Here is a 14,781-nt window from a genome sequence, read left to right as displayed (position 1 = left end):
TGTAATATCAAAAGGCATGTAAAATTCATCGACTCTTGAACATTACTTATTTTTATATCCTACAAAATTCAATGACTACTTCGATCAGTTGCAGAATTTCTACGCGATAGTCAATTGTTAACTTGACGCACGTTGGTATTTCATAGTGTCGTTCGACTTCGATGTTCTTTGTAACGGTTATTCAGATTTCAGAATAAAAGTTTTTGATATTAGCTTCGAATAGAACTTTTATATAACGGTTTGAAACAAGTATCTTCGAAATCTTTACAAGCTCTGCTTCAAAGAGACGTTTCTATGAATACGATCCACACGTATCGATATTTTCGATGAACGTAAAATTTTGTCGAACTTTGGATCTGTGAAAATGGACCAAAAGTCTCGATAGAATTTTAGCAACAATCGAGAATGCACAGAATTGAAAAGTTTGTTAAATAGAGGCAGAACTAAGTACGGTAAGTAGAATAATACATTATATGGTCATGAATCTTTTGATTCTGAGGCTTTCGTAAAATTTCTTAGCTGACCCCACTCTTCTGTCCTTCGAATACTTGAAGCCTGAATAAATTGCCCTTGCAGGTCAGTTTTGTTTTGACTGTCGAATAGATAACATTGAACAAGTTCAGGTTATTCGAAGGCACGTACAGCATTCCTATTTGCAATCCAAACGTTACTAACTACATTCCATCTACATTTTTACATGTTTCTTCCTAATATTATCATTTATTTTATTCAACGTTTAATCAATATTATGAGAAAAATCATGTAATTAATTGTTACTTTACTCTTTATAAACGTTATATTTTTGCATTTAAAGGAAGGTTTCATATTGGCGTGGTAAATTTAATAAATACATTTGAATTCATAGGCTCAGATATTTGTTTTATATATTTCAGGAATGTATATAGTGAAAAACCGGAAGTGCAACGTCTTGTGGCGCTATAATGCAATCGATACTCTCGAAGCTTCGACATCCAGACGAGACAACTTCAGAGTGATTGGTCAAGTGTGTTTACAGGAGGATGCATGCACGTATGTTTACTTTTCCCATTTTTATGATGCATAATTATCGCTATTGGTGCAACGTAACGTTGCCATTAATATTTATGTATTCAACGCTATTGGGCCATTTTATTAAAACTTTTTGGGAAATCATTTAAGTTTTTTTATAATCGACTATAATAAAGGGGGATATATTTTGAGATGCTCTGTGTCCAACAATGTTATATGAATAGTTGACGTGTGTGCAAATGTTAGTTTGTATTTTGTTTTACATCTTAGCATGGAAACTGAGGTAATTATAGTTTTTATACACTTCGATGTATCAGTAAGGAGATATTGATGTTATGTATTTATATGAGAAAGTCATGAGATTTGGTATGGCGATTTTAATATATTTATAGTGCTCGACGCTATTAAATTTTACTATCTTTGTACATTAAAAGTAGAGAGCTCCGTACTTTTATCGCTTTCATAACCTAAAGTACGAAAAAGAAAGAAACAGGGGAACATTCTTAGAATTTATTTTCCATTTCCTCGAATGCTTTTTCCTCCCTCAAAATATGTTAATTTTGCGTGCAAACGAAACGCGATCGTTGAGTTTTAGCGTTCTTCGCGTAGTAATGGTCTTTTTCCCATTCTAGAGCACCGCGGGCTCTAATTATAATTGTTCAAGTACACGCGAAGTTAGAGTTAGCATTGTGATGCATTTAAAATTCATCCAGAGCACCGACGCACTCATTGCTTTTTAAACGCGGAAGTAGAGTCGAATTTGTCCGCGTCTAACAACTCCCAGTCGAGGCGTGCAAAACTTCTAACCTTTTCTCCATTACAACTGTATTTAAGTTAGCTACGTTGACAACAGTTGAAAAAAACTGCTGTTGAATCTCGCGATAGAATGTTGACGTAAGTGATTACCAACTAATTTTATAAAATTGCACGTCCAAGTGCATAAAACTACAGAATTCAAACTTTAACCTTAATCGTATCGTCCTTCCACGAGAAGAAGGCACAGCGTGTTTACATCCCCACTCTTGCTACAGCCCGCTGATTGGCTGTCGCCGATCTTCGTCACCGTTTTCGACCAATACCAGTGAGTCAGCGGACAGCAACAGGAGTGGGGATGGAAACACGTTGTGCCTTCTTCTCGTGGAAGAATGGTACGTTTACGTTGTTTGCTTCGTTTCCATCGTTCTCCCAGCGAACTGATCCGCCATTCTTCGGTTCCGCTTTATTTTCCTTCGCGTTTCCGTCGTCGACTTTGTTTCTTTTTTGCCACGTGAAAGTGGATTCGTCCTTGGCCGAAGGGTACTCATGCTACGAAGCACGGTGTATCGACGATGCGGAAACGAGCCTGCGTGTCGTTGAGCACCGGCGCTCGTGATGCATGGTTCTATGAAACTCGGTCGCCCGGAGGCCGAGGAGCGAAGGACGTAGGTTGGCCGGATTTCGGTCGCGGAAGGGCCGATTGTGAGAGCTGCTCGTAATTAGTTGGATGCGTAGCAACGCGTACTTCACCTCTGTCGCGTCAGAGGACCCTGAATCTGGTCGCTTTGTAAACTGTTCTTCGAGTGCCAGCGGGATGACGTCATGCGTTCATTTTCTTCCACCTCTCGCGTTGTCGACTCCACCGCTACTCTGACACGTACTATTCCAACAGTTTACTATTCGGACATCCGACAAATATTCAAATTAAATTTGTATTTTTTATTATTATTCGAATATCATCCTACAATTACGGTGCATATCTTTTATTTGAATAATAATAGTCGAATAGTTTTTAGGTTAGAATACACAAACGTGTGTCTAAATATTTGAATTTTGTTCGCGACGTGATATTTGTAAAATATTCGAATAGTCTCAGTCTTGCACGATGCGCCGTTTGCATGCTATTTCCTCTAGAAATGCTCGACGATTTCGACATTTTTACCGCACGCCGTACCGTCGACGTCTTTCTGTCTTTGCATAGAGAGGTCTCGTTGGATACGCTCGGGACACAATAGCCGAACGTAGATGCTTTACTTGCGATCGAAGTTACGGACGAAGTCTCGTTTCTGTTTCGAATCGTTTCGTTTCTACTTTGATATTGCTGTTTTTCCGTCTCTACGTTGCGTCCTCCGTGCATTTCTCGAGTTTTTCTTCCAATTGAGGGCCCCGGATAAAACTGTAATCGCGCTCGAAGGTTGACTTTAGCGAAGCAACAAAATTGTGGGCGACACGACGAAATGAAAATAAAATATCGTAGAAAATTCGGGAGAAATGAAAAATTCGTATTTATTTAAAATGGAAAATTCATTTTTAATCCTACGAACCTACATTTTGTACGATGTTTCTTCTCAGTTTCGACGAGTAAAATGCATCTGTAAATGTTAACTGATATTGCTTTTTTTATTTAACAAATTTGTTACAAATTCGAAATTTTCGGTGATCTCGATGCTTCGTAATGTATTATCGAAGGGTACTTTACATCAAGATCTCGTTTTTATAGAATTGCACCGAACACAAACAATCAAAAGAAGAATATCAATTTTTTGACTGAGTCCTCGTTAAAAAGTTATTAACAATTAAATTCAAAAATTTCAAATCATTCTGGAAAAATTATTTTCGGTTGCGGGGATCAATTGCAATCATTTTTGGTCATTACACATACACTCGAAATCCTACCCATTTCCGAGAAAAAAATTCGAGAAAGTGGTGAAATTTTTCGACAAAATTAAAAAATTTCAAATTGTTTTAGAAAAATTATTTTCAGTTGCAGGGGTCAATTACAATCATTTTTGGTCATGAGTCATACCCTCGAAATCCTACCCACTTTCTAGAAAAAAATTCGAAAAGGTGTGAAATTTTTCGACGGAAAAAAAAAAATTTCAAATCGTTCTGGAAAAATTATTTTCGGTTGCAAGGGTCAATTACAATCATTTTTGGTGAACAGACATACCCCCGAAATCTTGAGCATTTTCGAGAAAAAAAATTCAGTACGGACGGAATTTTAAACGTTAATAACTTTTTAACGAAGCCTCCATCAACAAATTGGTATTCTTGATTTTCGTCTTATTTCCGCCTCTAGAATCATCTATTAAAATTTCTCCCAGGGGTGGTTGAACAACCTGTATAATAGAATTTTAGCACTTAGTCAATAAATTTTTAATTTTAGTTAAAGAAAAATATACGTTTCAACAGAGAACGATGGACGGGAAATAAAAATTCTATATTAAGAATCATAAAAATTTATACGCAATCGTGTAACATTCATCGCGCGATCCATAACGTTTCTCCATTCCCATTAACCCGTTTCTTGAACGCGAGACGAATCGACGACCATTTATCCATCGAGATCCAATGATTATCCTCGTTACTGGGAAGATGGATCCTCGGACGCAGGCGGCTTTGTTCCTGCATCTTGACTGGGATTCATAATAAATTAAAAGGTTCGCCTCGCGGTAAAGAACGTCCACTCACGGTACCGTAATTTTTGCCACAAGTAAGAAATCAATACTGTGATACGGTTATAAATCCACAAGATGGCGTCAGAACGCGTGTATCGTGTTTGATCTTTCGCGTAAAACGAAATCGACGCTCGCGCGTCGGATAAAACCTTATCTCTTTCGCGTAACGATGCAGAAATTCGCTTTAGCCCGGGAACAATCTCGATTCCCGACTCGTTCGCGAACCGGGACGCAAAGAAAAATGGAAAAAAGCGCGTCAAATTGAATTTTAGACGAGCGATGGAAAGTATGTATAGATAAGACCGTGAGTGTTCGTCCCAGAGAGGCGTGGCGCGAGAACCGCTCTCGACTCCGCCCACTTTGGCGATGGTCCAACCCAGTGTTACATCCGAATGTAATTCCACCCACCGGGGGCAAATCTTTCGTGCTCCCGCTTATACATTCGCGACGCTAGAGGACGCGGGGAATAAACAACGACACGTTTTAATAATACACAAATTTTATTTTATTCATTTTTTTTCTTCCCGCAGAATCGAGGAAATCATTTGTTGAGAGAACAAAACCTCTGCAATACGAATAGCAGTTACAAGTAAATATTTACAATAATATATAAGTGGTTGCCTTTCATTTTTTTTTTTTTCCATTATCAATTGTTTTCTGTTGTTTGTCTGGTATATTCCTACTTCTCGCACTGTTAATGATAATCGATAATGATAATCAATTAATTAATTAATAATAATAATGATAATAATTATAAGAATCGTACTGAATCATATTAAGAATATTTCCATACGTCCACCTGGTAATGGAGGTTCAATCATAGGCATACCAATCGACCATCGAATCATGACAATTATTGACAAATTGATAGAACGTGCCTTTTAACCTGCTACGCATCCCATTATCGCCCCATCAACCCTTATTTTTTACCGATTCGTTTTCTCGCATCTTTCACCCTCTCGCATCCCCCAAATACACGCATTTCTTATTTCTCGTCGCTGTTTACCATTCCCCCTTCCCTGTTTAATTCAACCCCACCACCCCTTTCGTGCGTCTACGTCCACGCACGCGATTTTCAGGCGTGGACTCCGTGACACGCACCTAACCTGACATCCCCCTCGCATTTGTCCACCATTTTCTCTTAACCTCTTCAAATATTTAGAACGCGTCGTATTTTCTCTCGTACGTTCGCTTCCAACCCCACCAAAAAAACCTTCGATTTCTCCCTCCTCCTCCTCCTTCCCCTTCCACTCTCGACAAAATTTTTCTTTTCGCGCGACACCGTCGAAAATCGTCCAAATTGGCTTATTTGTTACGATTGCCCGCAGTCGGTTTATGAAACGAACCTTCCCCCCCTCTTTGTTCGCCACAGTATTTTTTATTTCATCGGCTCGCTTCCTAAGATTAAGTCCACTAAGCGTTTCCCTACCGTTGATTAAATGCTCATTGCGACAAGAGAGCTCAACGTGGCTCCACTCTCTCTTTCTCTCTCTCTCTCTCTCTCGTAATCATCGTCTTGCCATAGACGCAGGTGCGAGTGTTCTGTCCCCGGTGGGCGTGGCGGGAAGCTCGACTCCGCCCACCTCGACGATGGCCCCGCCCAGTGACGTGCCTGGTTTCGATATCGGACGAACGGTCTACCCGCTATTCGCGTTTCCACGCATATATTGCCCAGCAGCCTGACGTTTCTTCTAGAAAAGCGTGAATAAATTGTTCGACGTGTTAGTTTTAACCTTCTTGGAACTGAATTTTAGTCGCGGTTTTTCGGTCTAGTTTCGCAATGTCGATGATTTCCATTTCGATCAGTTTCGGACAAATTGTAAATGTACAGTATCAAATATATATAACATAGACGGTCCAAGAAGGTTAAAAACGAACGAGTAGACTGTTCGTGCACTCTATAGTCGTCTGCGCGTCACGTTGACACTGTTTATACATTCTGCTTAGCGGCGGACGTCGCGTGGGCGGAGCCAAACGGCGAGTAGGGTCCGCCCACCCAGGACAGATCTTCCGAACTCGCGTCTATATCGCTCCGAGTGTTCGTATCGCGCACACACACGCGCGCGCCACACACCGTTCCCTCCCCGGTTTAATCCTCCGCGCACCGTTCCGCGAAAACTCTCGTTGATATCGTGGGTCATCCCCCCCTATCGTCCGACCGACTTTCGCGTTTTCATCCTTTCGCCTTGCTGCCTGCCCTTCTCGAGCCGTTTCCAACTCGCTCTCCTCGAGGATCGTCCTGCAGGCCGCGCGTCTCGCCTCCTTTTCCGCCTCCTCTTTTCGTTACCCTCGCCAGACCCGGCCCAGAGGGACTCTCCGCTCCTGACAGCTTTACGTGGCTCAACAACGACCGAGAAAAGGACCGCACTTTTCGTCTGAAGGAGTATCGCCACGCGGCAATTGCGCCGTTGCAACGTCGCCGCCCGTCAAACCTTTCCCCGCTGCTTTAATCCGCCCCCTCGCTTTTCAGGCTCCGCCCTCTACAGTTCGTCTCTTGTACCCGTGATTCTCGTCCCTCGTACCCAAACTTTTCTCGTTCCCATCGCTAGCTTTCGTTCCCAGCGTTATCTCGTCCCGAGAAAAGGCTCTCCGGCGCGACCAGGTTGACGTTCCTCCGGATGGTCGGGGCGTCGAGGGGTCTCGGGTCGAGGAGGACCCGGCGACCGCTTTACCCGTTGAAAAACCGACGAGTCGCGGCGCGCTCGCGACGATCCTCGAGTCTCCACCTATCGTTGGCTCGTCTATCTTTCTCTCTCTCTCGTCTCATTACCTCGTCTTTGTATTGTAACTTTTGGTTCCTGAAAAGAAAAGCCCACCCTCGGTGACGGGCCCCGTCGACGCCACGTCACGATCGTCCCGGTACGTTCTTTTTTTTTTTTTATATTTTTGTCGTTAAATAGTAATCATCTAAACAATGAAAGCGGCAAAACGTCTCGAGGAAAAAGGTGTCCCTGAGCGCGAGACGGAAGGGGACGACGACGACACGACGCTTCTTCGGGAGGGAGACAGAGAAAAAAAAAAAACCAACGAAGTCGTCCGTACATTCGTCGTCCTCGTCCCTTTCACGCCCACAATTATTAGCCGCACCTGCACAGGACTGCGCGCGACACGTCCCGAGAGCTCCGTTGGTAAAAAGGAGTTATCCGTTATCGACGATCGCGTGTCCTCCCGTTCGTTTTGTACGCTATTCTTTGTTTCCACCGTTCGAGAATGAAAATGGTCGCGCGATAGAAAGGAGGAGCCTTCTCGCGTTCTCGTGTCGCTAGAAAAAAAAAAAAAAAATAAAGGAAAATCGGTGTGACAGAGCCTTGGCACGGCGATGCGTGGGCTCGTCCTGCGCAGGTATTCCGTAAAAAGAGGGACGCTCTTCTCAAAAAGTTGCATCATGTGAAATCGCATCAACTAAGTTCCTATGTTCCTTTAAATCCTTATTACAAGTACGGTAGTAATAGTAGTAGAAGTAGTAGCAGCAGTAGTAGTAATAGTAGTAGTAGTAGTAGTAGTATTAATAGTAGGTTTTTTCTCATTTTTTTATTCGTTTTTATGATTTAAGCATTTTTTTATCTTTTAGTTTTCTGGTTCTGATAATCTAATAGACATCTAAAAATAACACCCATTTTTTTCATTATTATTTCATATTTGTATCTCCTTAGCTTTCTTTTTTTATTTTTATTTTAATTTATCGATCAAGTATTACTTAAAAGATTCCTTAAACGTTAGACTGAGGGCCGCGTGATACGCGCTGCCGTCTCGACGGGGGGCCGCGAGACGCCGCGGGGGGAACCGACGGGGTCACACAGAGGTCGATTCGAATGGTGCAGAAAACGCGTGCCCCGCCGCGTCGTTGATTCGAGGTTTTTAGAACGAAAAATGAAAAAGAAAAAAAACAAACGACGACTCGACAACCTTGACACGCTGCCTCGCGGCCCCCCCCGGAGCCCAGAAATCAACGCAGCTTTGCATACCACTGTTGAATTACATCTTACATTTATTTCTAGCGGCTGGAGTAACAAGTTTTTTGTTATTTTTGTCATTCGTTTTGTCAGCTCAATACTGCATCATTTCATATTGCTGCTGTTGTGATCTGTACCCGAACCGTCATTCGCAATAAACCCCTCCACGCATGCACACGTTTCATCCCCTGTATACCTGGTTCCCTCAATCTCTCTCTTTCACACGTGTCTTCCGGCTTTCTTGCATGCATCGGTGCATCGATCTTCCCCGTTACGCCCACCCTCCTCCCCCTCCACTCTCGCCGCCCCTCGCCTCCCCTCGTCCTGCCACGAAATCCGTCGTTTAAATTTCCTCCTCGATTCACCAACTTTTACATCGTCCCCCTCCCCACCCTCCGTTTCAGCTTCCCGTATTTTCCCTTTCGTGTTAATTTTAATATCACATTTTCGTGGGAACAGACTGGCCCGATATATCTTGAAACGGAACCTCGAGTGTGCGGACGCGGATTAGTTTTTTGTTTTTTTTTTCCTTTTTTTTTTTTTTCTTTTCAGAGGCGCTCGACCACTTCGTCGATGGAGAATTTTGAATTCCGCGACGAAAAGTATTTTCCAACCAGGACGTTTTGTTTCTTTAAGTAGTAATTTCGTTCGCTCGAATCGCTGGGCTGTCGTTAAAAGTCGAAGGGAAGAAGACAAACAAAGAAACGAGGGGGGTGGTTTGAAGATCCTCGAGCGCCCCGTCGTGTCGCTTTGAAGAACACCGATCGTTTTTTTTTCTTTTTTTTTTTTTTTATTCTCGTAATTGCGCTTCGGTATCGTCTGATTTCCATATATATACTTGCATATATGTGTTTGTGTTTTCCGTTCGTTTCGAGCCGGAAAGCCGCGCTGCAATACATCGGGCGAGTGTGTCCCTGTTAATATATAGAATACATACATCTTTATCTCGCTACAAGGTACTACGAACCCAGATCAAAAACGATAAATCCATCGTTTTATGAGATATACGGCACGTACAACGACTGGATGGCAACGACGAAACGAAACGAAAGTTTTATGAGACAAAATAAAAAATAAAAAAAAAAAAGAAGAAAGAAATATAAAGAAAAAAAAAAAAAAAAGAAAAAAGGAATATAACTTACGAAGGTGCGTTCATCAACAATCTACACGTTCAAGAGACATTCATCGTTAATCACTTAATGAAACTTCTTATTTTGTAAAATGTTAATTATGTTTGCTCGTTATCCCTCCCGTTAACGACCTCTTTCTAAACAGGTCTCGTTTTTTTTTTGGTTTTTTTTTTGTTTTTTTTTTTTTTACTTTGTAAACGTTTGCGTGTAATTTATGTTATCATTATTTTATTTATTTTTTTGTTCATTTTTTTTTCCTCTGTATGCGTGTGAGTGTAAATGTGTTTGTATGTTTTTTTTTTTAAATTTTTTTTCCTTTTTTTGTAATTTTTGGTTTGCTTTGTGGTGGTTCCCTCGTTTAGCCCGTACGGTTTCTCTCTGGTTTTTTTTTCTTTTTTCTTTAGCTTCTTAATTTGTTTATCGTTCTACCCGTCAGACCCCACCCCCGAAACAAAATTAAAAAAAAAAAAAAAAAAAGAAGAAAAGACACCTCGTCGCTGGACGAATGATTCGCGCGACATGAATCGAAGGATTCCGATTGCTGTCTGTCGAAAAGTCAACGGCGTAGTCTCTCGTGCGAAATGTCGCTCTCCTTCAAACTCCTTCTCACCCCCCACCTCCCCCTCCCCCAGACTCTGGACAACGAACGACAACCAACGCGTGTTCGCGATACTCGTCGAAACGCGGAGAATTACTACGAACGGACACAAACCGCGACGATTCATCAATCTGGCGTGTCTTTCGCCGAGTGAACCGCCCCTCTTTAGCTGTATCCAACGACGGGGATCGTCGATGGAGCCAGCTGATCGATAGAAACTCCAGATTGCCGCGCGACACACAATTTTACACGATACAAAAAGAAAAAAGACGAAAACAAAAGACTTAAAAAACCGAAAAGATATACCGTCGTTTGTATAAAAATAAATCGCGACGATCGCCAAAATTCCCGCGAAAAATTCAGTGCGCGCACCCCGAAACGCATGGAATAAATAAAGCTGAAATACCGAGATGACGGTCGAAACTTGGAACGCGATCGAAGTCCTGGGGCCTCGAGAGACAGGCGTGGATCTTTTCGGGGCGTCGGTACGACCCGAATCCCACCACTTATATTTGATGTGTCGGCCGCGGTAAATCTTCTGCAACAACCAATATGATTGCGTTTCACTATAGATAAGGTCGATTGTTGATACAACAACGACATGCGGGAGTATCATTACGTTTAATATTAAAAAGTCGCGGCTTGCCTTGCTGAAAATATTTCATTCGGCTTGGTCGCTCTCTCGGTGGGATTTAGGGTCTATCCGTCTCCGTTTCGTTCTTGCCGCGTCGAAAGACCGACCCCTGTCCACGGGCACCGCCCCCACCCGTCGCCCGTTGGCTGTCGTTCGTGCCTCACGTGACCGTCACGCCCCCCTCCCACGTCGAATTTAAACCGAACATCGTTTCTCCGTCGTCGATCGTTCAAATTTCTGCTCTCTTCTCGGAGATCATGCGTCATCGAAACACGTTTACCATCGGAAGCGTAAGAGATACGACCCTCGCGATGTAAAACCGATGCGTGGCCTTGCCGCCTCGTGTCCTGGTGCAGCGCGAAGCGCGAACGTTCGGTTCCGAGTGGCACCGTGAGGTAAAAGGGGCGTGTCTCGATACCGCTTGTCTACGCCTTCGTCGCGTTCGCCCGCCAATAGATGACACCGTTCGTAAATCTGAGCCGCGGGCGTGACGAAATGGACCCGCCTACGTTTCAGAACCGAACATCCGCGCTTCGCTGTTACGCGTTGGGAATTGAACTCGACACCACCTGAACAGATCTCTTCGTAGCCGTAGTGTGCGTTACGAGGGCGGAGCAAAAAGATTTCCGACCAATTGGGACCCGCATTCCAACCGAGGCCGCATCTTTTACGCTTCCGCCAGTACTTGTTCGCGCGCGCGTTCATCGAGGGTACCCTCTGCGAGAAAACACTTCAAACGTTCCCCAAACACGGACTCAGGCTCGTCCAACCGTCGAAATCGTCCTATCCCGAAAAGGTTAACGCTTGTTTTTGTTTTCGTGTTTATTTTTCTTACAAACTAACGCCGTTTAAACCGTTTGTTTTTTTTTTTTTCAAGAGATCACTCGTTACGTTTGGTAATCAGTCTATCTGGTCTGCGTAAACCTAGCCCGCGAACCTCTTCTCTCCCCGCCCACTTTCCGTTCCCCGCTAATTCGATCCGAGAGCGTCACGGTCGTTCCCTGCGATCGTCCTATCACACGGAGAGTCTCGAATCGTTCACGGACGATTGTCTTTTGACGTCATTTTGGTAACTGGAACCGGCCGACGATCGTCTGGGTAAGGCTGGTGAAAATATCGCGAATTCGAAACGTTCCTCGATACGAGACCCTCGATCGTTTCAGCAACGGACAGCTGGTGACCCTAACCACGTTAGGTTAGGAGAGCAGAGCCCCACTCGAACCGTAAAGTGGAGACTCGGAGCTCCAACTAGACAGTTGATCACCGAGTCGCCGGCCATTGTGTAACAGGCGTTATTCCGGTCGCATCGGTAGCGGAAAAGATCGATCGATTTCCCTCTCGGAGCTCTTTGGACCCTTGGTACACGACCTTATTTCCTTCCGAAACGTTATCTCGTACGACGTTCCCCCATAATTGGCTCTTCTTTCCTCCGTCTGACTCCCTGTTACGCGCCAGAAACATTGTTCCCCGTTTTAACGCGCGACGCGCTTCCTTGGCGTTCCTGCACCTCCCCTCCACCTCGCTCGCCGCCCCGCCCCCCGCCCACCCTGGACTGCGTACGCCGTTTTACGTCGTCGTTCCCTCGACGCGAAGAAAGTGGCGTTGTTGCAAAAAAGAAACGCGATCTCACGTAACAACAACAGGTGGTACAGCCTCGAAACGCCCAACGAGGGACTTACAGAATTTGTACTCTTTGAATGTGTATTACAATGAAACGATGTTTTTTTTTTGTTTTTTTCTTTTTCTTTACGTTACTTATACCATAAGATAATAAGAATTATTTTCTTCGCCGCCGTTTCGCGGCGCACAGAGGGTTCTCTCTCTCTCTCTCTTAATTAACTTAACCGTTCAACGTATACGTGTGTTACTTTTTCTCTCTTTTCAACCCATTTTCTGTTCTGTCGTTTTCCGACGATCGTGTGTAACTGCGTGTCTCCGAGAACGTATACGCAAGTGTCTCTCTCTCAGTGTGTGTATGTGTCTGTGTGTTTGTGTGGTCTTACATTAGCCGTGTACCTTTTTTTTTTGTCGATTTTGCTTCCGTCCCCTTGGCTCTCGGCGCGTAATGAAGTGGTTGCGTGTGTAATGTACGCGCGTGTACTACTCGCGTTTGAATGTTGTTCGTCGTATATTTTTTTTTTTTTTCTCAGCTCGGTTAATTAAAACCGCAGGGCTCCCGAAGAAATCCGTCGCGCGAGCTCGTTCGCAATTAACCGCCTTTGTTCCTTCCTCGCAGGGCGAACGATCCCTTCGGGGTTTTACCCTCGTCCCTGATTTCGCCAATTCGATACGCGCGGCAGACGTTCGTCCGGATCGACTGGTTTTCCGATCTCTCTGCTGGATACAGACGGGACCGCAAGCGTTTCGACCCCGGGAGGCGTGGCGCGAGAGAAACGCCCATCGCTCCGCCCGCCGCGGCGGCGGCACCGCCCCCAACGATTCCATTCGATGAAAGATCGTGCTGTTCGCAGATTTGGTTTTTCGCGGTCCCGTCTGTATATCAGTTTCCAATTTTCCTCGCAATCGAAGATTTTTCTTCTTTTTACCATTTTTTTTCTTTTTTCTTCTTATTTCGCGCCCGCGTTCGCGAGCAGCTTTACGAAACGGCCCGCGAACGTCGAACGACGATAACACGCGAAACCAAAAGAGTAAAAACTTTCCTCTTCGCGAACGACGACGATCGTGCTTCCATCTTTGCCGTCAGATCGAACTTCTCCGAGGATCGGAACGACGTTCTCGTTTCGGGGGGACAAAGTCGACGTCGCGCGGCGTTGCAACGAAAAACAAAAACAAACATACCAATGAAAAGACGATCGCAAAAGTAAAAAGAAAAAAAAAGGAAAAAAAAAATAACACGTCCGCTCCGCCGGACGAGCGGGGGAAAAAACGAGGCGGAGCGGGACGACAAAGCTTCCGTTCTCCCTCGATCGAGCACGTCAGTTCCCGTTTTCGAGCAAACCAAAACTTGGTGGGGGATTCCGGCAATTCGCTCGAAAGCGGGCCAACAGCGATTCGTATCCCGGAGACCGAGGCCAATGAGTCCGACACGGGTTACGCGCTGAACGCGAACGCGAACGCGAACACGGTCGCGGGGTGGGGGGGCGATCCCGTAACTTGAAACCGGGGTAAAAATTCGATCTCGAAACCGGGAACTACGGCTAACGGGAGGGGGAATCCCGCGACGATCGTCGAGGAAGCAACGAAGCCCGCGATTTCACGCCACCGGAACCGTCCTTGGGGCCAAACTCGCCACGTGTCTCGTCATCGATCGGTCGTAGACGGTTACACACGCGTTTCGTTCCGGCCGTCTCCGATCGATCCCTGACGTTTCCTCGGTCGTATCTGAGAGAAAGAAACGCAATCGGAATCTGACTCCTTCGATTCCCACGTCTTATTTACTCGCTTTCACCGTGCCCCAAGGCTTCCAATAAATTTGGTCTCCCTTTAAAAATATGTACAATACTCGTCGGCACTCGACAATTTACACGCCGTATTCTCCCATCGCTCTGGCTTCGCCGCTGCACTCTCGCGCCTCTTTCCCCGACACGCGTTCCCTTCCCGCCGCGTCGCTAGTGTCGCTCTCTTCTTCTCTTCGCTGTCCTCCTGGCACTGGTCGGTTTCTATATCTCTCCGTCGTTCGCGGTGCGTTGTTCAGTTCTCCCCGTGCTTTCTCCACAGAATGTTCCCCAAAATGGTGACCCTCTGGACAGAGAGGGGTGTCGATCTTGGCACGCTCCGACGGGTTTTTCTTCCTCCGCTTCCCCTTCTTGTTCCTCGATCCCCGTCTCCCGTTTCTTCCGCAGTCCCAGCCCTCGCGTCGGTACCTTTCTTCCTCGTGTTCCGTTCCCTCCGCTTCTTCGTCGTCTCCCGCCCCCTCAAGTGCTCTCCCTCCGCTTTCTTCCGCCGCCGCCGCGCCATCTCTTTGTCTGCAAACAGCCCGGAGGCACGGACGTGAGAATTTATTTGTCGAGGATCTGTTGTTTTTTTTACTCCCTTTTCCCGCGCGCCCGTTCATCCCCGCGGT

The 14,781-nt window shown here is 45.1% G+C and overlaps 1 protein-coding gene across 4 annotated transcripts in view; it reads right to left on the bottom strand.

Moving 5' to 3' along the window:
* Positions 1-4,923: 4,923 nt before the first annotated feature.
* Positions 4,924-14,781, bottom strand: part of Mxd (MAX dimerization protein) — a 304,254-nt gene continuing 294,396 nt past the window's right edge. For all 4 annotated transcript variants that reach the window (XM_076775383.1, XM_076775382.1, XM_076775385.1 and 1 more), the window contains exon 8: positions 4,924-14,683. The gene's annotated coding sequence lies outside the window, so the exon portion shown is untranslated. The remainder of the gene's footprint in view (positions 14,684-14,781) is intronic.

Source organism: Colletes latitarsis, chromosome 10 (genome assembly GCF_051014445.1).
Source record: "Colletes latitarsis isolate SP2378_abdomen chromosome 10, iyColLati1, whole genome shotgun sequence".
Classification (NCBI taxonomy): domain Eukaryota; kingdom Metazoa; phylum Arthropoda; class Insecta; order Hymenoptera; family Colletidae; genus Colletes; species Colletes latitarsis.
This window is presented reverse-complemented; position numbering and strand designations above follow the sequence as displayed.